The following is a 23,902-nucleotide window of genomic DNA, read 5'->3' as shown; positions in this document are numbered from 1 at the left end:
GGGGAGCACTGGAGAGAGAGGGACGCCCCAGGCAAACTGCGGTCGGCCTTCTTACTGGGCAACAATCGGAGGAGAAATTCATGTCCATGGACCAAGGGGTGGGGCGGCCTGCAGCTTGCTGTTTCTTTCAACTTGCCCAGGACCTGGGGGCATGGCCGCCTCCGTTCAGGGTGGTTTGCAACATCTTCAGGTGGATTTATTTCAACTCTCCGTTCGGCTCAATCCCTGAACCTCCTTTCTAGGCACCGAAGCCCAGTTCGGAGTTGCGGAGTGGAACGTCCAGCTTTCACAAAATGACTGTGTTGTTCACCTGAGCTGGGGTCCTCAGGAGCTGGCCCGGGAGCCATTCTTTTTTTTAAAAAAAATATATTTTATTGATTTTTTACAGAGAGGAAGGGAGAGAGATAGAAAGTGAGAAACATCGATCAGCTGCCTCCTGCACACCCCCTACTGGGGATGTGCCCGCAACCCAGGTGCATGCCCTTGACCGGAATCGAACCTGGGACCTTTCAGTCTGCAGGCCGACGCTCTATCCACTGAGCCAAACTGGTTTCGGTGCGGGAGCCACTCTTGATGCCAAGACAGAACTAAGTGGAGAGGAGGAAGGAGATAATGGGGGCAGGGGAGGCCAGAGTGAGGGCACAGGCCGGCTTCAGGCCTGACTCTTAAAGGGAACGTTAACCCTCGCGTTTGCACAGTTCGTCTTTCCATTAATCCAGCGGTTCTCAACCTGTGGGTCGCGACCCCTTTGGCGGTCGAACGACCCTTTCACAGGGGTCGCCTAAGACCATCCTGCATATCAGATATTTACATGACGATTCATAACAGTAGCAACATGACAGTTATGAAGTAGCAACGAAAATAATTTTATGGTTGGGTCACAACATGAGGAACTGTATTTAAAGGGCCAGAAGGTTGAGAACCACTGCATTTAATCTCAGCTGCATGTGGGTTAGAGCGGTGGTGCAGTCTTGGCTGCAGGTGAAAGTCACTTGGGGAGTTTAAAAATAAGGATGCCAGGCCATAAAAGAAAAAAAAAAGGAAAAAAAAAACAACAGGAAAAAAAACCTTAAAAAGAAAAAAATGTTTTAAAACAGAAAAAGGAAAAATACCAATTCCTGGGTCCCATCTCCGGAGACGCTGATGTGATAGAGTTGAAGTGCACCCTGGGCCCCAACACTTTTAAAAGCCTCCCCCAGGTGATTCACACATGCCACTGAGATCGAGAAACTGCGCGGGGTCTTAAAGCTCTCCTCGCCCTTTTTCTTTAAAAGCTTCCTTCAAGTTCAAGGGTAAAGAATATTGATGGTGACGGCAGACATATTTTGCTTTCATTCGAGGGAAGTAATGGACCTCTAGCATAGGTGGTGAATAAAAACATTGAACATTTCAAAAAACGATCACCTAGCAACCAGGCATAAATGACTCTGCTTGGGTGTACCGAATTCTAGAATTACCCTTATAAGTGTCTTGCCGCGTTTTGATTCCACGTTCATAAATCTTCCAGTTTCTAAGTTACAGACATTTGAAAATGCTTTTGAAAACATTTCGCCCTGTGGAGTAAATGGCATCCCACTGGGGTCTTGAACCAGCAGGAATCTCTCCCCCTGAGGGCGTCATCCCGGGGCATGCCTGCTTCATTCTTCTACTCACCCACTGACCTCCTCACCCTCCTGTTCATCCAGCAATTCCTTCATCCAACCTGCCCTTTCAAAGGCCAGAGGCTATGCTCTGCAGCAGCGATGGAGAGGGAACAATACCCTTTTCACAAACGCCTCAGGTTAAACTTAAGGAGGGCTACTGTGGAGGGGTGGAGGGAGGAGGGAGTTCCTAAGAAACTGAATTTACAAGGGCGAGGAGAGGCCAGAGGGGCCCTCCAGACAGGCCCTGGGCATGGCTATGGAATGCACTGCTGACATCACTGCTTGGCAGGGCACCTCAGGGACGCCACAGGCCTAGCGTCAGCTCAGCGCCTGGCCTGCGAGGGCTGGTTGTCTGAGTCCACTCACCACCCTCACAGGAAAGACTTGCTATAAAGGCAAGTGTTTCATCTACCGAGCACCTGCTGTAAGTGAAGCACAGTGCCAGGAGCTGTTGTCAAGGAGAAGTACATTTCCAGGGGCTTCCCGTAGTGAAGGCAAGACTAGCACCTGTGATATGATTGTCAGGCACTTGACAGAGTGTGATCCAGAATTCAATTGTATGGTGTGGATGTTGTGGTCCCAGCAACAGAGAATGTGTGTGGGAGGTGAAGCAAGCCAGGGGCGGCAGAACCTGGGGGCAGGCCTTTCTGAGTCCTCGGGGAAAGTCCGAAAGCAGGGCTTACTCCATGACCTAACTGGGCTCCTGAGGAGGGGGAGAGGGTGGGTACCAGGGAGGAGAAAGAAGAAACACTTGCTGTTTCTCAAATGTCTTTCGCTGGTTGGATGGAGCGCCGGGCTCGGACAGCTCTGCGACGGCCTTGAGTGTATTTGCAGATCTGCGTCCACCTGAGTCCAAATGCTGTCCTCCATCTGCCAGGGTGGGAGACGGAATGGGTAAGCTGAGGCATGGTGGCTCTGGATCGGCAGAGGCAAGGCATTGGAACAGAGGGTACCTGAGCTGCTTCACTGTTCAGCATGTTTTAATAACTGAACATATAAATTAAGTAAATATACCACCTTCTAATAAACATGCTCAGTAAATATTGTAGAATTAAGGTTGGAGGTGAAGATCATTATACTTCTCAATGAACACGGAATGCATTCTAGAGCTGAAGAGCTGTTTAATAGTATCCTATATAATAAAAGGCTAATATGCAAATCGACCGAACAGCGAAACAACCGGTCGCTATGACACGCACTGACCACCAGGGGGCAGACGCTCAATGCAGGAGGTGCCCCCTGGTGGTCAGTGTGCTCCCAAAGGGGGAGCGCTGCTCAGACAGAAGCCGGGCTCATGGCTGGCGAGCACGGAGGCGGGGGCTGAGGGGGCCCCCCCAAGTGCACCAATTTCATGCACTGGGTCTCTAGTTATAAATAAAAGGGGATCCATGCCCAAGACTCTCAAGTATTGTTTGATTTCTTTCAAAACTCATGCAGTAAAAATTACTTTATGAAATGACATTAAAGAACCTCAATTGACTGTTCTCCAGTCATTGTAAAATCTTTTTATTTAGTGAATTGTTTGGGCTCCAGAACTAGTGGAAAAGTAGTTTTAAATGATCTCAACTTCTCTTCCTGACACAGAAATTCCTCCTCTCTCTGTCTCTCCCTCATTTCCTCTCTCTCCTCCTTTCTCACTCTCTTATTTCTCTCTCTCTCTCTCTCTCTCTCTCTCTCTCTCTCACTCTCTCACACACACACACACACACACACACACACACGCACACACACACACTGTGAGTGTCACAGACTAGAAAAGGTTTAGATACTCGGATTTAGACTTTTTGGTTGAAAATATGCTGAAAGTTGAGGTAAAATTGATACTGAAACCAGATGACTTGGGTTTAGAACACAAGTAAGGGGGGAGGGTGTTTCTGGGTGACCCAGATGGATCCAAGCGAAGTTTGCAGGGCTTGGGGCCTCTATCAGAGCAGAGTTCTCACCAGACTCCTGGTTGAGTCACATGATTTGGGATTGTGGTTGAAGTCACCCTCAACGAGCGACTACTTTTGATGCTGACCCGGAGGCCCATCTCTCCCGTCTGGAGAAGTACAGTAGGTATTGGTTCCTATCTCTAAAGGTATGAAACAAAAACAAAAGACACCCACGGCTTAGGCCTCTGCATCCTGTTGAACGTCCCAGATCTGGCCATCAGACAAGTACCCAAGCCCTGGCACTGCATTAGTCACACAAGGCTCAGCACACCTGGCGGGTGTAGCGTCACGCCTTGGCAGCTCATAAACCTGGCCTTTGACAGATGACGAAGCTGTGATTCCAGGGCCTTGCGTGTGCTTCAGAGAATGTGACAGTCACAGGGAGAGTCCTGGGCCAGGATGCCAGAAAGGGTGTTGAAATCCAGCATTCACTACTCCGGGGGCGACTGGTCCAGCCCTAAGACGCTCTTCCAGGTGGGCACCTTCCTCTCTGCACAGGAGAGAGCTTCCCCAGCGTAAGGGCGTGACCCACGTGGTTGAAATAACTTCTGCTCTTAATGGAATGGGACCACCAAGCACTAGAATATCTGGAATTTTTAGTCTGGAAAATCTGGAGGGAGATACTCCTTTTCTTCAACTACTAGTAAAACTTCAGTGGTAACTATCTTCATACACTAAACCAGTGGTTCTCAACCTTCTGGCCCTTTAAACACAGTTCCTCATGTTGTGACCCAACCATAAAATTATTTTCGTTGCTACTTCATAACTGTCATGTTGCTACTGTTAGGAATCGTCATGTAAATATCTGATATGCAGGATGGTCTTAGGCGACCCCTGTGAAAGGGTCCTTCGACCGCCAAAGGGGTCGAACAGGTTGAGAACCGCTGTACTAAGAAGAGTGTTACACTGGTGATTTTTTTTTTTTTTTTGGTGTAAAACAAACTTTTTTTTCACATTCATGAATTCGTAGATTAGAAATTCAGGCAAGGTGCAGTGGGGATGCTTTGTCTTTGCTCCATTTGGGACGATCCAAGTGGCTGGAATCTTCCCGAGGCTTCTTCACTCACTATTTGGCATCTGGGCTGGGATGACTCCAAGGCTGGGGTTGCTGACGTTGTCATCTGGTCTGTAATTTTATTTTTACAGATATTTTATTTTATTTTAGTGTTCATTCTCATCCACTGATTTTTTTTTTTTTTTAAGAGAGAGTGGAAGGGAGGGGGAGAGACAGAATGAGAAACATTGATGTGAGAGAGACACATCGATTGGTTGCTTCCAACACGCACCTCAACTGGGCTGGGGATTGAGCCTGCAGCCAAGACAGGCACCCTTGACCGGAATTGAACCCACGACCCTTCAGTCCAAGGGCCGATGCTCTATCCACTGAACCAAACCGGCTAGGGCTGGTCTGTAACTTTAGATGAAAAGTCTACAGTGGTGTAAAAACCATCATACTTCATTATATACCAAAAGACTACTTTTACTGAAAACACAAAAAGACAACATGAAAAGGATCGTAATATTCAGCGTTAAAACGTTTCCACTAATGGAACATTTGGAATTAATACTGCATTAGAAAATTACAGGAATATGGCCACCAGGCCTGTAAAAACAAGAACTGTCAGACACACTTGAACAAGCTTTGTTTACTGTTTCTGTCCCATATGTGTGTGGTTTCTCCCATATGTTGGTGGTAACCATTCAAATTGAAAATGGATCAAGGTTTAGTGTCGGTTCTATACTAATGAGTATGTGTCCCAGATTTTCCGGGACAGCCCAGATCGCAAAGGACTGTATCCCGGTTTGGGGGTGGGAGCCTGGGGTCCCGGGGTGCTGCCTGTGTGTGGTCAGGGTCTCCTGGTGGAGGTGTTGAGGGGCTACAGCACAGGTCATTAGGATGTCACCCAAGACAGCAACAGAACACAGGGTACCAGAACAGAAAAGGGTGTTTGAGCCAAACGGGCAGTCCCCCAAGGCACACACAGAGGTGGCAGGAAAGCACGAGGCCAGGATGTGTCTGGGCAGAACAACTGGACAAAGGATTAGGCAATTGTCTCGGAAGAGGAAGACGATCGCCTTGAGTCAGCAGCTGAGTCACCTTCCAGTACCATCGGTGTTAAATATTTTCAGCCTTAAACTCTGGCCAGGAGCTTCTGAGCGGGTCCCACCTCCTAGGAAGGGGTGGGTTCTAGAAAAGGGAGCCTATAGGCCTGCATTACCGGAGAAGCTGTCATTCCTCCTCCGTGGGGACCCACGTGAGGGCGGCCTCTGTGCCCAGCAGCCTGAGAGGATGCGGGAAAGGCCAAAACTAGATCTTTGCCCTGGGGAGTGTTTGATCCATTGTGGGAGGCAGACGTGGAAACTGATGCCTTGTGATTCCACTTTATCAAGGATTCCTATCTAGACATGACCAAGCCCCGAGGGGCACGCAGGGGCCTGAGCCACTGACCGCAGGAGAGCTGGGGGGACTCAGCAGGCCACCTCTTGCCCCTCCGTGGGTGAGCGAGGGGGATACGGAAATTGCTCCTCCGGGGTGTGTATCAGCTCTTCTGAGAAGCCTCCTTTTGCTTCTCGCCCTGTTTTCTCCCCTTTAAGGACCTGTCGGCCTCTCGGCAGGAAGAACTGCCGAGGCTCTACCCACTGAGCCAAACCGGCCAGGGCGCAGGCTTCCTTTTCTGACTGTGGCGAGGATGCAGCCTTTGCTGTGTTTTGAGAACAATAAATAAAACACTTCTGCCAAGTACCACAGACGCAAAGTGTGTCCTCAGTACATGTTGGTTCTGATGGAAGATAAGAAACCCTGAGCTTCCGGGTACAGCAGGGCTGACATGGGCGGGATGTGCCCGAGCCCGTCCTGGCAAGTCTCTGGATTTCCTTCTCCCTCCCTCCCTCCCTCCCTCCCTTCCTCTGCCCCAACCCGGCCCATCACCTCACATCCTCGTTCCCTGGAGCCTGGGCTGGAGCCGCCAGTGCACTCATAACCTTCCCCTCAGGTCCCCAGGGGTCTCCATCTTTCCTGCATCTCTCTCCCTTCCTCCACGTTGGCCACCCCCTCTTTTTCCTCCAGGTGTTGGGAGGTTCTGTGAGGCGCCAGCTGCAGGGCCAGGTGCCTGGGGGTTTGGAGACTTAGGATCCCACATGCTTCCTGTCCTCCAGGAGCTCATCAGCCTGGAGAGCAGAGCAATCAGGTTTCCAATCTGGACAGCCGGCCTTGGCCACAACACGTCCAGGGCACCGTTTCTTCATCTGCAAGATCGGGAGAGGAACAAGGGCCTCGTGGGGCTGGCCTCGTGGGCGGTTTTGAAAGTCACAGGAGACCCTCAGCTCTTAGCAGTCACACAGCCGGATTTTTTTGTTTTGTTGGTTTTGTTGGTGTTTTTTTTTTTTGTTTTCTTTTTGCCTGTAGAAAAAAAAAAAACACGGAACCACCTCATCAGGAATGCAACTTCCTTCTCTCTAGAGATATGCAAGATATGTAGGAGGTGAAAAATAATACATAGCAATGAATTCTACAAGCCGAAAGGCAGACAATAAATCTGTTGGGCAATTTCTCAGTTCTAAGGCTAAATAAGCCCTATTTTTGCCCGGGGAAAGAGGCCGTTATGACAATGTCCAGGTTTTGGTGCCGCCACTAGGGGGCATCTGTTTGTAGAAACGAGACCCCCAGGACTGCAAAGGGGTTCTGCTTTCCCTGCAAAGGTAGAGAGTCAGAGCAGAGATGATTATCGAGAACAACGCAGGGGCAAGCATTGCATTTTTTCCACTTCACTTCTAAGTTTAGTTTTCCAACCATGTGACAGATATAATCGCAGAGACTGCCGAGTGCCGGGGGAGCGAGAGAAGCCTGCATGCAGGTCTTGCCTTTGGAATCTACCTCCTGGAGAACAAACGGTGTTACACCGGGAAGTTATTAGGTTGCCGGAGCTTAAAAGAACACATTGCTAGAGGAACTTACTGATGTAGATTCCACAATAAGAGGTAGACACGGAGCATCTTGCTTTGGGAGGTTCCTTATTTGATTTCCTGAGCGATTTCTTTTTATTCACATCTACGTGGAAATTCTTGTAAAACATGGAACTATGGTTTGCATTAATTTCTCTCTTAAATGACTTCTGTTTTGTTTTCGCCTCTGTGGGGCTGAGCAGGAATGAGTAACCTGGGAGCTGTCTTCCTTGCCCACCGGATTTAGAATTAAAAAGAGGGTCTTCGCTTCCCTCTAGTGGTTGCTCTGGTCTCCTGTCCACAGAAACTGCGCTGAGAGGCTGGGACCACAGAGGGCAGAGCAGGCAGCCTCGGGGAGGATAACCTGAGAAGGCCCCCGGCTGGGCAGGCAGGGAGAGAGGAAAATGACTCCCACGGGGCTGCCAGCTCCTGTGCCCGCCTCCCGCAGGAAATCGCCCGGGCGTGGGCATCCTCGTGGGCATCCGCAGCAGCTCCCCCTGCTTCCAGGCTGTGCCAGGAGGCCCCCACCCCCCAGGGCAGGAAGGCTCACAGGGGAGGGGAGCTGTGTGGGAGCCCTCCTGCCTCCTAGTTCTGCCGTGTGCCACACATGTTTCTAAAAGATGCATACATTCATTAAAGCTTTGAAGACATTGAGCAATTTATGGAAGACAAACACCAAATGAACTCTCAGGAGACTATGATCGGAAAGGGAAATTTCAGGGTTGGAGGCCCCACGAGTTCCATTTCAAAGGCTCTAGAAAGAATTCCTTGTAAACGGTGTTAATATTACATTCTTGGTTAGGCTGGCACTTGCAGCGCTTTTGGTAGCATTTCACCATTTCACCCCTAACTCAGTGCCGTGGCAAATTGGTCAGCAGTAGCACGTGACATGGTGGCTGGATGAGAGTCTCCTATTCATATTTATCTACAGGCAGCAAATAGCACCAGGTTTCCTGAAAGCTTAGAGTCGGCGGTGCGCAGGCAGGCTAAGTAGCCATCTCAGACGGCAAGTAAAGAAAAACTGAATTTAATTAAAGAAAAGGGGATGGGAGATGGGGATATCCTAAGGGTAGGGCTACACAGCACCGAGCCAAAGGGTCCTGGGTCCATGATGGCAGCAAAAATACACTTAGGACAGAAGAAGTAACAGGAGAGCCTAGGCTAGGCTGCTTTGGCTCTTGGAGAAGTCAGAGAGAAGGGGCCTTGGGGACAGGTTCAGGGGTTTAAAGGTGTCGCACCCCTCCTCATGGGGACTCTTGTAAGTCCATTTTGGTCTGCTGGGGAGAAACCTCCTGTGGTTCTGACCCCAGGCCCTGCAGTGGTTCTCAACCTTCCTAAGGCCGTGACCCTTTAATACAGTTCCTCATGTTGTGGTGACCCCCAATTTCATTGTTACAAATTGAAACATAATTAAAAGCAACCGTGATTAATCACAAAACATTTTCCGATGGTCTTAGGTGACCCCTGTGAAAGGGTCGTTCGACCCCCAAAGGGGTCTCGACCCACAGGTTGAGAACCGCTGCCCCAGGGACCATCTGGAGGGACCATCCACACTCCTGGTCATTCAGGCCCCACATTTTGTATCACCTTCGACTCCCACCCCTGCATTCTCTTACATCTACTGAGCAACCCCCAAATCAGGGCCCCGTCCGTCTCCTCGGTGTCCTTCCTCCCACCCCCTGCGCTGTGCAAGCCTCCTCAGTCTCTCTCGCACCCAGGCTCTCCCCTCTGACCCAGCCTTACCCACAGCCATCCGAGAAGCACTTTAAAGGGTAACTCAGATCCCATTCCTCCCTGTCCAGAACCCCTCTTGGACCCTGTTTGCCTGTGGCTCCAAGTCGAACCTCCTGGATAGGCCGTCACAATGTACCCTTCCAGCATTTTCCAGGACTCTCAGAGTCTGAACCTCAGGGTCTAAGGCCATCTCCCCAGCTCCCAATGCGCCCTGATCCCTCCTATTCTGGCTCAGGTGTTTCGTCTGTGGTTCTTCCTGCTCACTCGCCATCTGCCTGGCCAATCCTACCCATCCTCCAAGGTCCGGCTGTCATGTACCTCCTCCGTGTCCCAGCCACAGGCCCAGCACCCACCCTGCCCACACCCACCCAGTAGCCCAGACGTCTCTGCTTCTGTAGCCCTTTGCTTATAAGCTGTGTTTTGGTCCTTGACCTGCTCTGCCTCCATGTGCCCAGACGCCCGCTCCTAGAGGGCGGACCTGAGGTTTGTCCCTACCGCACTCCCTGTGCCACCCTGAGGGGGGAGGGGACCCCTGTGGAGGGGGCTGGGTGCAGGTCAAGGCTGCTGGTGTTTGCACATTAGCGGGTGCACACTGGAGGCCGTCCCGGGCCGGCCTGCCCTGAGAATCAGCTGCAACGCCCTCCCACCCGCTCCTGCCAGCACAGCCGGCTGCCTTCCAGGGCTGTGCGGACGGTCCAGTAAATGCTGTTTGTAACCCGAGTCCTGGTTAAAAATAACCCCAGGCAGGTCTGACCCACTAAGAGTCTCCTGGGGACTCCCAGGTGGGGTGAGCTTTTCCTGGCAGCACATGCCCATGCTTAAAGGGACCCCCTCCCCGCAGGGCCACCTAGGCCGCCTGGGGCCTGTCCTCTCTCACAGAGAGCGCCTCTCTTGGCCCAGGTTTGGGGAAGGCCTCTGGCTTCTCCCTCCCTGTGGGGCGGGTCCCTGGGCTTCCCAGGCCCCGGGTGGGACTGCGGGTCATGGCCAGATGTACTCCTGCTAACAGACACCAGTGAGCGAATACATCCCATTTTTACCCACGTGAACTGAATTTTCACCGGTTACAACAAGCAAGAACCTGAGACGTAGATCTCCTAATTGGTCCTCCTGCCTCCAAGCTTGCTAACCCCCAATCCATCCTCCAAGTGGCTTCCACAGGGATCTTTCTAAGTTGCTGATCCAGAAACACTCCTTTCCTGACAGAACTCTTCAATGACTCTCAACCATGGAAGAAGAAGTCCAGATTCTTCAACATGGCATTTCCTGTAGACTCTGCTGTCTGAACCGACGTTTCCAACCTCGTCTCTGCCTGGTACCCGAACCACGCACCCACGGTCACTGCCCTGGGGCCAGCTCAGCGTTCCTGCGGCCAGAAATGCCATTTCCCACCGAATGGAACCCCACATGTCCTTCAGGTTCCACCTCTGATGAGGATGATTTCCCAATACGCAAACCCAAATCAGTTTTAATTTCAAAGCGCTTTGTTCATTCACCACTCAACAAATATTTGTTGAGCAACTCCTATGTGCCAGGCACTGGGCCAAAAGCTGAGGAACTTGACACAGTTTTTGCTTTCATGGAACTTAGAGTCTAGATGGGGGTATGTGGGAGGCAGGTAGGGAGTGTAAGTATATTAGACGGGGCGCTTTCAGCTCAAGTAACAGAATGATTCACTCCAAGTGGTTTGAGCAATAAGTGCTCTAATACAGCATATAGGATGTTGTATGGTAGGCAGAATTGAGAACGGGTGAATTCAGTGGTTCAGTGATGTTGGGGTCTGGGGATATAAGGTAGAATTAGGGTCCGACCTTATAGGACTACTGTAGGATTAAATGGATTCTATGTATTAAATGAGTTCCATTGTTCTATTGCTTTAAAATGGTTAATTTTATGTTATGTGAATCTCACCTCAATAAAGAATATGTAGCTACAAGTTTGTTTTTTGAGACATGGTTTGAAATAGCAAAACATCGGGTACAATCTAATATCCACCAATGTTAAATAAATTAAAGTCTATCCTCACTGGAGGATATGTTGTTGTTTTAAATTGATTTTTTAAGAGGGAGAGAAGGAGGGAGACTTTGGGTGGGTGGGAACTGGGTGGAGGGGGACAATGAGTGGGAAGGGAACATCGGTAATACTCTCAACAGTAACGATTTTTTAAAAAGAGAGAAGGGAGAGCGAGAAACATAAATGTGAGAGAGAAACATCTATTGGTTGCCTCCCGTATGGGCCCCAACCAGGGAGTGAACCCGCCACCTAGGTATACGCCCTGACCCAGGAATTGAACCTTCTGGTGCATGGGACAACGCTCCAACCAACTGAGCCACCCGGCCAGGCACTCCCCTTACTTCTTAATAGGCAGGTCATGTGGTCAACCCTGGCTGCAAGAGAATTTGGGAAAATGATTTTTTGGCAAAAAAGAAGTAACAGGAATTTGAAAATGTGAGGGAGAGTAATAGGGAGGAGGAGGCATCTTTAGCTGTCAACAATGGCTACTGCCATTTAATGAGTGGGACCAGTGACCCTGAAAGTCTTATTTTGTATGGTCTGTTGAGACACCCTGGAGATCAATTATGAGTTTTCTCTGCAGGTTCAAACCTGGCTGCCCTGTTAACAAGGAACAGGGAGTGAGGGGGGCAGGACGGGTGGCAGCTGAGCGGGCAACTAGCAATGACTGCCACAGTATGGGAATGACTCGCTGTAATTCGATCGCTAAATGTTCAACAAGGCCATGGCATTGAAACTGATTGGGGTTGCAGCAGGTGTTCTTGGGTTTTGTTGGTGTGTGGCAGCTGCATCCATCCATCCATCCATCCATCCATCCATTTATTCAATGAACACAACTCAAACTGACATAAAAAATAAAAAAAAGGTTCAATTATCAGCACACACAACCAAAAGTCCAGAGGAAAATTTTCAGTGTCTCCAGCATCTCAAGTGGCTCTGCTTTCTCTATGTTGATTTCATTTAAACAGGCCCCTCCCACTTGGAGATGAAATGGCCACCAGCCATTCCAGGTTCACATTCTGGTCTCTCCCGTAGCCCCTGGGAGAGAGACCTCCTCTTCACTTAGTCCGCACACTAAGTCTAATTGGGCCACGTGGGGCAAGTACTCATTCCTGTGCCAGCTCTGCACTGGGGGGTAGATTATACAGCCCGTGGAGGCTTGGGGGCCCAGGCAGCAGAGAGGAGGGGCCGATGGGAGTGGGGAGTGCCCACAGATTACACGGCTCATTTGTGAAGAATGGTAGGAGGTGTGCGTGTTTGGAAAGATTTTCAAGATGGTACTTTGGTTTCCACTTAAATAAAGAGGTTGGCCTATTGTTACAGATGCATTAATCTTATCAGATGAAGAGGAAGAAGAAGAAGAAAAAGAAGTCCTATAAAGTCGGTAGTAGGCACATGGGCCTGTGGGCATGTCACCAAGCAACAGCTTTGACTAGTGCTATTGTCCACGGTTTCAGAGGAAAAGACGATGATAAAATGATTTGATCTCATAAGTGGAAATGGTGTTCTCTGTCAAGTTCTACAGTATGTGAGCGTCTCACATCGAGATCGTAAACTTTGGCTTTTGTATGCAGCCAATTTTTCACCAGAGTCTGACAGACATCCCTGCGTTCTGTTAAGCTAGTTCCAGGCCCTGGCACAGAAGAGGCCTAGCTCACAATGGCATGGCTTGGATTCCTTCTGGGGCTAGTTCCCTGGCAAACTTCTGTCGTGCTCTGACAGATGACCCTCCTAAAAAGGGTTGAGGAACATGGCAACTTCCAACCTGGCCCCAGCCATGGCATGGCGGTAAGAGCGCTACGTGTATTAGGGTCTGCATTCTTTACAGGGGAAGGTTCACAACTTCACGTTGACCTCTGGCTGCCTTCCCAGACGGGAAATTCAGTGCCAAGGACATGCTTTTAGCTACTGCCTGTTTGGAAAGTGAAAGATCAAGTGCATCCCAGACGGAATTCCTCCCTCGAAGATTCCCTGAAAATTAGGGGCATGTAAACCGCCTGGACATGCTCACAGGCTTCCAGGTGGGGCACCCAGGTGTGTAGAGAGCAGCGAAGTACTTCTCTGTGCTCTACATTCTGATACTATTATGTTTTTCTCCGCTTTTTACTGCATATTGATTATTGAAAGGATAGATCTGGCATGAAAATATCTTAGAAAACATCAAGAATCAAAGTTATACATAAATATATTCATCTGCTTGAATGTCAATAATAACAATTATAATAACTAACATATTTTGTTCCAGACACTCCAGATATTATATGTAATATCTCATTTAATCCTAACACTATCTCAATGAGGTACCTATCCAACCTTCCCATTTTACTGATACAGGGAACGAGGCTAACGAGGTCAAATGACTTGCCCAAGGTTACACAGTAAGTGGCAACACTGAAATTTAAACCCAGCAAGATTGACTTTTAACTTCTAGCTAATTCTAACCCGCACCCTGCACGGAACCATACATGGCACATTAGTATGGATTAATAACGCATTCCTTTAAAATAAGATTCAGATGCCTATTCCCAATAATCACAGGAAATCCTAATTTCCACATAGTTCAGATTGTAGGAACTGGGAAGATTGGGAACAGTGAGGGTTCAAGCCAAACAGAACTCATCAGCCCAGCCCCGCCCCCCCAGCAGCCCAGCAGAGGCTCTGACTGTGTGAGCTGGTCTGGGGTTTAGGCACCAAGAAGCATCCCAGGCAAAGCCCGGGTGGGGGTGGGGGGTGGGGGGTGGGGGGTGGGGGAGGATGTGACAGGAGCATTAATTACCTCTGGGCCCAGACAGCTGGGGGCTGTCAGACAGCCTTTCCTATCTGAAGGGGGTCAGGAGTTGTCCTGCTAAAAGTGCCCAGACATGGCCTGCTCAGCAAGTCAACGCTGCCTCAAAGGGACATTAAAGTTCACAAAACATGTGGGCAGCAAAAGCCCTCCTGACCAGCAAGGAGTCAAAAAAATGGTGCCTATTTTATTTTGACACCTATTTTTAAAGTGCCTGCACGTTGGGCCCAGAGCTTGGTCCTTCCCGAGACAGGGATGTGGGTGGGAGAGGGAGGATTGTCCCAGCTCACTGCTCTGTCCGGAACGAGCGGCCGGCTGAGCCTCGGGCAATGGACGGACAGGCCCGAGGACTCCAAGATGGCACCTCAGCTGCTTGGCTCACTAACAGAATTATGAGAAAAAAACCATATTCCTTAGAGCAGCCACATTTTACCATAGAAAGCAAACTGGTGGACTCCCTAGCACTGAGAGATGCTGATGGTGGTGGTGATGCTGATGGTGACAGCTAAGTATTCATTTGTTATTTATCTGTGTCAGGCCCTGCATGAAACTCTACACAAGTTATTTCATTTAATCTTAATGAACGTACAGGGTGGTCCTCTTATCGTCATTTTACCGGGCAGGAAAATGAGCTTTTCAGAAATGCGGGAGCTTCCCTGGTGCCATGGAGGAGGCAGTGGCGCTGGGAGGAGGCGGTGGCACTGGCAGTGGCGCCGGCGTAGGCCTGACTGCTCTCCACCCTTCGGCACCATTGCGGGCAGCAGTACTCGTGCTGCTTTTCCAAGGACACACACACACCTGCAGCTTCCTCCAATACGGACACTGCACCTTCACGTTTTCATTCTTTTCTTTCACTTTTTTTTCCAGAACCTTTTTCAGAGACTGCCCACGTTTTTAAGGGCCAGAAAGACTCTTTAAAAATAATTAGAATGGAGATCCTTGGAGACCCTTGCCCCAGACACAGCAAAAGTCTTATCCAGATGTAGATGGGACACAAGACTCAAGAACCTCATCTGTTTTCCTCCAGACTAAAAACTGTATAACCTGGTTATTTTCCTTTTAAATAATTGCTCTAGTTTTTTAAAAAATATATATATGTATGTCTTTTATGTTTTTATTGATTTTAGAAAGAGGGAGGGAGAGGAAGAGAGAGAGAAACATCAGTGATGAGAGAGAATCATTCATCGGCTGCCTCCTGCACGCCCCACACTGGGAATCCAGCCCGCAACCCAGGCATGGGCCCTCATAGAGACTCTATCTGTGAACTCCTAGTTTATAGGGCGATGCTCAACCACTGAGCCACACTGGCCGGGCTAACTGTTCTAGTTTTGATATCGAATTTAAAAACCTGCAGGGTAGGGAAGGAGGAAATAGAGTCCTGATTCCATTGTCTGCAGGTAGTAGGGTTCCTCACCCAGATTCTGCATTGAAATGGGCCTGAGAGTGGGTGAGGTTACTTACAATAGCTTTCTAAATTGTTTAAGATTCTGGAGTGAGTGAGAGGCACAAAGTTACCTAGCTTCGCTGTTTGGCAGAAAACCAAGATGGAAAAAAAAAATCAAGGGGCAAGGTGTCCAGAAAATGACCCAAAAGACGTCTGCCAGGCCAGCTGCGGACAATCCCACCGCGCATGGGGAATTCAGGTGCAGTGAGCCCTCCTGCCAGGCAAAACATCGGGCCTCACAGGGCGCTGAAAACCGGCATCCCCAAGGAAGAAGGGAGCTGGCTGGCAAAGGAGCCCAGCTGGCCAAAAGCCAGTGACCAGACCCAGAAAAGTGCTTCTTCAACTCCCTGCCTGGTTCAGCAGGGGGCGCCCTCTCCTCTGGTTGCAGCCGACTCTCCTGACAGTCACCAGGACACTCAGCGACCACCTTTCACCTGGGTCTTCTCCAAAGGGCTTGGGCCAGAGCCGCGTTTCTCTGTGCCCTCCACCACCACCCACCCAGCATACTCACCCGAGGTTCTTCCCCGCCCCACTGAGTCAGAATCTCATGGCTGTGGCTCAGGAATCAGCCTTTTAAACAGAACCTCCAGATCGAAAATCCAGGGTAAGAACCAGTAAACAGCAAACAGCTTGGAAACAGAAATGCTGTGTTGTCCCCCGGGGTCTCCCTGGAGCCCGGCACAGGGTCTGTGACTGGTCAGGGATCAGCAGCTATTTAGCGGATGAACGAACGGTACCAGAGGCTACTTCGCCATCCTCTGGGGTAGTGGTCATCTCACAGAGGGCCCGAGCCTCCTGAGGCCAGGGCCAGTGCTCCTGTACACTCAGCTGGCCTGGCATCTCTCCTTGGCCCTGCACTGCGGCTCAGCCACCTCTGGGCAGCCAGCAAGGCCACCCTGCAGGCAGACGCTTGTCTCTCCAGCAAACTGCCAGGCCAGCCAGGTTGGGCTCTCAGGACTGGTATTTGGCAGAACAGGGACCAACCTCAGACGTGCAGACAGCCGCCCTGCCCAGTGCCAGGAGGGTGCTGCTGGGGTCAGCCCCAGGAGACGCCTAAGGAACTCTTGGCAGTTTAACCCCGTTAAACCACACAGAACCATCCAGCCTCCCGGGGGGTCAGTTCTGCCTTCCTGGGCTGGCCCTCGGTTGTTAAAGCCGCGCAGCAGCCCCTATCTCGCCCTCCCACTGCCCCCAACAAGGACACTGAGTCCTGGCCCTTGCAAGCCGATGAAGTTATCTGCCGCAGTCACACTGCCTCATGCGCGCAGAGAGCGGATAACTTTCAACATGATTTCATTTCTGTTGTCTCTGTTATCTCACTTCACACAGGGGTATTATTACCCCACCTGACAGGCCCAGTTGGCTGAGCCAGTGCTCAAGGTCACAGACCTGCTTCGTGGCCGAGCCAGCACCGTGACCAAGGCCGGGGCCTTTGCTCTGGTCGGACCTGGGCGAGGCGGCCGGCCACATGTTTCAAACATGACTGTGCTTCACACTCACCCAGGAGCATATTTCATATTGACGGATGGAAGCAGAGCTCATGGAGTTCAGGGCGTTTTAACATGCGCCTCCAATGGAAGTGAACAGAACAATAGGCATAAGACATATTCCTTCTGGGGACCTCGCCAGTGTATGTGGTTGGACAAAAGTGGATCGATTTATTGGTGAGAAGTTGGCCTCCCTTGGCAGGGAAAATTGTGCCTGAAACCCTCAAGCCCTTGCCCCAGCTGCAGCGGGCCCCCTCAGAGTGACTCGCCTTTAAAAGGAGAAAACCCTCCAAAACCTGAAGCCCACTATCTCAACAAGGAGGTGCCGTTTCTTTCTTCCTTCTCTTCGCTGCCAGGAAGTTACCTTTGGCTGCATATTCTTAGGCCAGTTTTTAAATTTTGCCCCATTTTTGCTTTAAGCTGTTTTTTAAAAATAGCTTTTGTTGTCACATTCTCCCCCCACCCCCACCCCCGGCCCCCCCTGTCTTTCGAACTCCTGAAAGCTTGACCTTTTCTTCCACACACCAAAGGCTCCCGAGTGAAAAGTGTCTGGGGCTCACGTTGGAGCAAGCAGTTTACTTTCACTACGTCCCACTGGATACCACCACCATCCCCACAGCCAGACCTCGGGCCCACACCGGCCTGCTGCCCACCCCACAAAACCGCCTGTGGGAGGCACAGGCATGCCTCGTCTTATTGTCCTTCACAGATGTTGCTTGCTTTTTTTTTTAAACAAAAGTTGAAGGCAAGACCCTCCACCAATTAAAACGTTATGACTCACTTTATTGCAATACTTGCTTTATTGCGGTGGTCTAGAAGGGGACCCGCAATATCTCCGAGGTCTGCCTGAGTATGTATTTACCCGGTTCCCTGTATTAAATGCTCCCGGGGAGGGGAAGGTACAGGATGCTGCCTCCAGGCCCGCACAGCCCCACAGGCCCATCCCTACATGAGACCCTCCTCTAAGTGAAATCAACAAGTTGATAGTTGCAGAAAAATGAAGAAAAATCTAAGTCTCCTCTGACCATGTCTCCTAAGTTCTCTTAGATTACACTGACGTTGGTGTGTCTGTTTTGAAATGGTCTCTCTCAGTTTTTTCCTTCAAGTGCAGTGCCCACGCCCTCCTGAACAGCTTGTTATTAACGTGTTTCACTTAAAGTTTCTGTTTTGCTCACTTCTAGTCTCTTGAAAATCTTTGCATAACTTGTTTTCTAATTATAAAAATGTGTGTTCATTCAGAAAATTTGGAAATCCCAGACAAGTATAAAATAAAAAATAAAAAAATCACCAATGGTACCACCATCCAGAGTCCTTCTTCTATTAACATTCTGTTGTATATAATTCTGTTTTTATACCCAGAGAATTTTTTAAAATATATTTGGGATCATACTATTTCATAACTCAATTTTTTTCACTTAATATCTATATATATAAAAGCCTAAGCGACCATTCGACCGTTCGACTGGTAGCTATGATGTTTACTGACCAACAGGGGGGCAGACACTCAACGCACAGGCATGGAAACATGAAACAGACTGATGAATCTTGGAGGGGAGGGGGCAGAGGGGAAGGGGAAGGGCAGGAAGAGATTAACCAATGATTTTATATGCATACTAAAGGCCTGGTGCACAGATCAGGCCAAAACCCACATCCAGACATCCCCCGAGGGGTCCCGGATTGTGAGAGGGCGCAGGTCAGGCCAAGGGACCCCACCAGTGCACAAATGCGTGCACTGGGCCTCTAGCATTAATGATAATTTCCTTAGATCCTTATCTTCTTCTAAAGGATGATTTTTTTTTTAAAGATCTCCATAGAATCACATCATTTGGAAGTGCCATAATGTCCTTACTCATCCTCTTAGTGGACACTGGAGAGGATATTCCTCATTCTTAGGGAGAACTCACACTTTGTATCTGAGCCCTCTCCCTTGTTTAGAGACTCTCCCACCCAGTGAGACAGAAACCATCCCAGGAGGGATAATACACGCTTTCCCAGGCTCCCTTACAGCTAGAGTGTAGGCACATGTCCTGGGCTTTGCCAATGAGAGGACTTTGCCCCAGCTTGGAATTGGAAGCTGGAGTGTGAAGAAGCGGGGATCTCAAGGCCTCTAGTTGACCGAAGGTGGGGCAGGGGTGGCAGTTCTGCCAGGTTCTAGCAGGTTCCAGACCCCATCATTCAGCAGCTGCTGTGCTGACAGCATCAGCTGCAGTGTTTGTGCCCAGGGGCATCAGAGGGGGTGGGGTGGGGGCGGGGGTCTTCATTAGACAAACTGAGGCTTGATTCTGAGTGTTGTTTTTTGCCTCCTCCAAGCCTGACTCCCTGGTTTTCCTGAAGATTCTGTGAGCTATTCACTATCTTTTAATAAATCCTGTTTTGTTTTTGCTTAAAATAGCCAGACTTAGTTTCTGTTGCTTATAACAAAGAACATCTGATGGACAAAAATTATTTAGTTTGTTTTAACATTTGCCATTGTGGCCAACATCTTTGGACATAACTCTGTGTACACATCTATCAATTTCTGAGGTTAAATTCCTAGAAGTAGAATTCCTAGGCTCTTGACAAATATTACTAAATTATGCTCCAGGACACTAGGAATTTCTAATGTTCATTTTCGCAGTTCCCTGTAGTTTTTAGAGGTGATATTTATTTGTATATATATATTACAGAGGTAGGCAAAAGTAGGTTTACAGTCGTTCATAATGAATAATACAATAATTAATAAATAATACAAAAAATAAACTGTTTCGTGTACTCACAACTGTAAACCTCCTTTTGCCCACTCTTTATTTTCCCAGTGTTCACTTATTCATGTGACAAACACATGCTGTGTGCCAGGCACTGCACAAGGCCCTTCAAAATAAGGATGCATTCGACTAACAACATTCATGTGCTGCATAATGACGTTTCAGTCAACAGCCAACCACATCTACGCTGGTGGTCCCGTAAGACCACAAGGGAGCTGGACAATTCCTGTTGCCTGGTGACACAGCCGCTGTAAGGTCACAGCACAACGCACTGCTGTGTTGTGACTGTCTAGGATAGTCACGCTATCCGTTAGAAATGCCGGGGCCACTGGCCTGGGCCCCTGGTGAGCTTCCCATAGACACTTCCCTTTTCTAAATCAGTGTTAGGACTGGACTGACCCTGTGGTTTTTATTACGATTGAAAGGCGCCCTTCAGTAACGGCCATTAGGAAACTTTGAAGAAAGAATGAATTTATTACTTACAGGCCCTGGTGGCACAAGGAATGCCAGGGGCCACACAGCAAGGTAGCAGGAAGCGGGGAGAGAGAGAGGACATCTGCATTCGAGCATGGGGCTCTCAGGTGGGCAGTTGGACAGACATGAACAGAGCACGGGTGATGGGCCAGGTACAGAAGGCACAAGGGTGGAAAGCCCCCGTTGCCTAGCAATGGGCAAAACTGGGAAAACAACCCCCAGGGTAACCTTTCCTCCCCTAGCACATCACTGGCCACGTGGTTTCCATCACAACCTCTCCCTCAAGCATTAACCCCCAGGGATAACATCTAGGCCTCAGTTATGGTTCAGCTCCAGGCCCACAAAAGCAGCAAAACCAGACAGACTCCCCCGCCCAGCACTCCCTCTGCCTCCACCCTGGTCCCCGAGCGCAGCATACGTGGCTCTCTCTGAGGGAGCAGGGCCATGCAGACCTGCTCTGTGGAGGTGCCACAGGCCTCTGTCCACCCAGCTCTGAGCTCCTTGGAGGCACGAACGTGCTCTGTTGGACACTCGGCCCCTCCCCCTGAAGTTCATGGGAACAGTGGTGCTGGACTAAGGTCAGATGGTGAAGTCCCCTGCGTGCCCAGAGAAGTGTGGCCCCACCCTGTGGTAAGGAGGTGACTCTGGGTGGCGGTCCCGGGGTTTAGAACGCTCACTCAGAGCAGCGCCTGCGGGGAGTCAGACCGCGGTGAACACTGTGTGGCTGAGGAGAGCACAAAGGAACAGCAGCTCTCATCATGTGATATCCTCCCGTCTCCCTCTTACACCCCCCACCCTCGCGTCCCTGACTCCAAAACAAGGACACTGTGTGGCTGGCTGGCTTCCCAGGGGCTCCCCAGACAGCAGACTGGATGCACCCAAAAATCAGCCAACGAAGACAGAGGTTGGTATTAAGAACATGTCCATGCTCCACGTGAGAAAAATGTGGCTCAGAAGCTCAGCAATCTGCCCAAGAGGAGGTCAGTGGGGAAGCCAGGGTTTGAAGCCACAACAGTTTGTTTTCAACTTTCCAAGTAGAAGTTGAATCTTGCTCTGCTCTTCCAATTGGCCTGGGATCCCTCCGGCACTTAACCCGCAGTTGGGCTGAGTTTCTGAGGACCAGCCTGACCCGAAGCAGCCCCTCCCTGGTAACCCCGTTCCAAACGGGGCCACTGGGTAGACTCAGTGCTAAGGCAGCCAAACCAGAACAGAGGAGCGGGGGCCGGGCCAAGTTCCCGCTCCAAGCCTCTCCCGCAATGACCGGTGGCTACTGCGGAGGCCACCCAGGGTGCCTGCGCACCGGCCAAAAGATGAGGGTGGCTTAGGCACAGCCACATGCACTCCCTTGGAAAGGACTGAGTGGCCCTAGCCGGTTTGGCTCAGAGGATAGAGCCTCGGCTTGCAGACTAAGGGGTCCCGGGTTTGATTCCTAGTCGGGGCACATGCCCGGGGTTGTGGGCTCGATCCCCAGTGGGGGCCTGCAGGAGGCAGCCAATCCATGATTCTCTCTCATCAATAATGTTTCTCTCTCTCTCTACCTCTCCTTTCCTCTCTGAAATCAATAAAGATATATTTTTTTAAAAAAGGACTGAGCGCACAGCTGCCAAAGAAAGCGTGCAAACAAAACTGAACATTGAGGTGCAGAAAACAAGGTTAACCGCCTCGCCACCCAAGCAGCAGGCCCGGGAGGAGAAGCCAGCCTGGAGCTCCAGCTGGAGCCCAAAGCATGGGGCTCAGCCGTCTTGCCTGATCCCAGAGTTTTTATGATGAAACAGCATGTGTCACCCCAAAACCTGTGCCTGTAAAGTCCTCCAGGGGAACCCCCTTTCTGGTCCTTGCAGCAGAGATCCCCAATGGGTCAACCTTCCACCCAGACAGGCTCCCTGTGGCCGGGGCATTTGGAATGCAGACATCATCTTTCTCATGAACACTTACATGTCACGCCCACTCGGTGCCAGGCATTCCAGTGCTGTATCTGTGCTGGTTCCTTTCAGCCTCATGCTTAACCCGAACTGGCCCTAAATCACACCAGTAAGTGGTGGGATGGGGATTGAAAGCCAATAGTCCACAGTTTGTGTTTTTAACCACCATTCCAAATATTCTTAAAATGTGTAGAGATGATCACCTTTTCACCCATTTAGCATTTGCAATACCCTCACTGCCAAAACCAGGCACAAGGCAGCTGTGGTCAGCTCTGTGCTCTTTCTTTCCTACTCCTTAGAGCTGCAAAGTACAAAATGCCCAGAGATCACCGCACACCCCCTTTCGCGCCCGCCTCTGCTTCCCTCAGCCCCTCCCTGAGGATTCCACCTCCAGTCTTCTTCCCCACACATACGATGCTTCAGGTGAAAGGTGTAGATTATCCTGATTAAAAACTTGTGAATTTCAAAATCAAGGCATTAATTCCAGAAGGTGTCATGATGAGCTAAGAGGCATCATCGCAATTATTAAAACAGTGCCGGATACTTTTTGCTTTGTCTCCACCAGCTCAACCAGGGCAGTGGCGGTGTGTGAAGGGGGAGGGCTGAGGCAGCTGCTCCTTCCTCTTGGTAAGCTGGGTGGGCACTGCCAACATGTGCAACGGAGCTTCTTTGTTCAGGGCCCAGGACCCGGGGACTTGTCCCTTCTCAGTTATGCAAATATAAGGTGCCATTGTGGTGGGGGAAGAAGTGTTATAGGTCCTTTTATTCTTTGAAGTCACCACCCTTAATACCTCTTGATATGCAGAAGTGGTCCTTGAGGGAGGTGAATCAATCCACTTGGAGCAAAGCAGCCTCATGGGGCAAAAGGGATTGTATCAGTCAGTATCTACATATATAAAAGGCTAATATGTTAAGTGTCCCTTCTACTGCCCGACTGGTCGCTATGACGTGCACTGACCACTGGGGGCAGACGCTCAACGCAGGAGCTGCTGAGCTGCAGTGACTTGGCAGCAGCAGTTCTTGGGTGACGCACCCTGAAACCAGAGAGGGGGGAGCCCGATTCCTCAATTCCTCATAGGGCCACATGATTCCACCTTTGGCTGTGGGTTATGTTGTTGCTGGGGCACTGTCGGTCCCGAATCTGGTTTACACACTTGCATTTGCGTTCCACACCCTGTACGACAGCAACTTTGCCCTCTCGCACTCCGGGACCCCTCGGGTGATGTTGGAGAGCCGTTTTGGCCCAATCCCCGCAGGCCAGGCCGAGGGACCCCACCTGCCGGAGAGACCCCGCAGATGCCCTTCCAGCCATGGGGCCACCCAGGTGCAGCTGGCCAGGGAGAGACTGGGAGGTTGGCTCCACGGCGTGTCTGGCCCTGTCTTGCCCTGTCCCACACTCCCCCCACCCCGCCCCTGCCACTTTGTAATTAATTTCCTTTCAATGTGCATGAATCCATGCACCAGGTCACTAGTTCATTTATAAGTCAAAGTTATGCTGCAGCAACAAACAACCCCCAAAATCACAACGTCTTAAAGCAAAAAAAAAAATGCTCATGAACCAATTTCTCATAATAAATCTCTTTACACACACACACACACACACACACACACACACACACATTCTAGTTCCCCCTTATCCATGGAGGACATGTCCCAAGACTTCCAGTGGATGTCAGAAATGGCAGATAGTACCAAACCTTATATATACTATGATAAAGTTTAATTTATAAATTAGGCACAGTAAGAAATTAACTACAACAACTAATAATAAAATAGAACAATT

Source organism: Myotis lucifugus, unplaced genomic scaffold (assembly GCF_000147115.1).
Source record: "Myotis lucifugus unplaced genomic scaffold, Myoluc2.0 scaffold_114, whole genome shotgun sequence".
Taxonomy (NCBI): Eukaryota; Metazoa; Chordata; class Mammalia; order Chiroptera; family Vespertilionidae; genus Myotis; species Myotis lucifugus.
Note: the sequence above shows the minus strand (reverse complement) of the source record.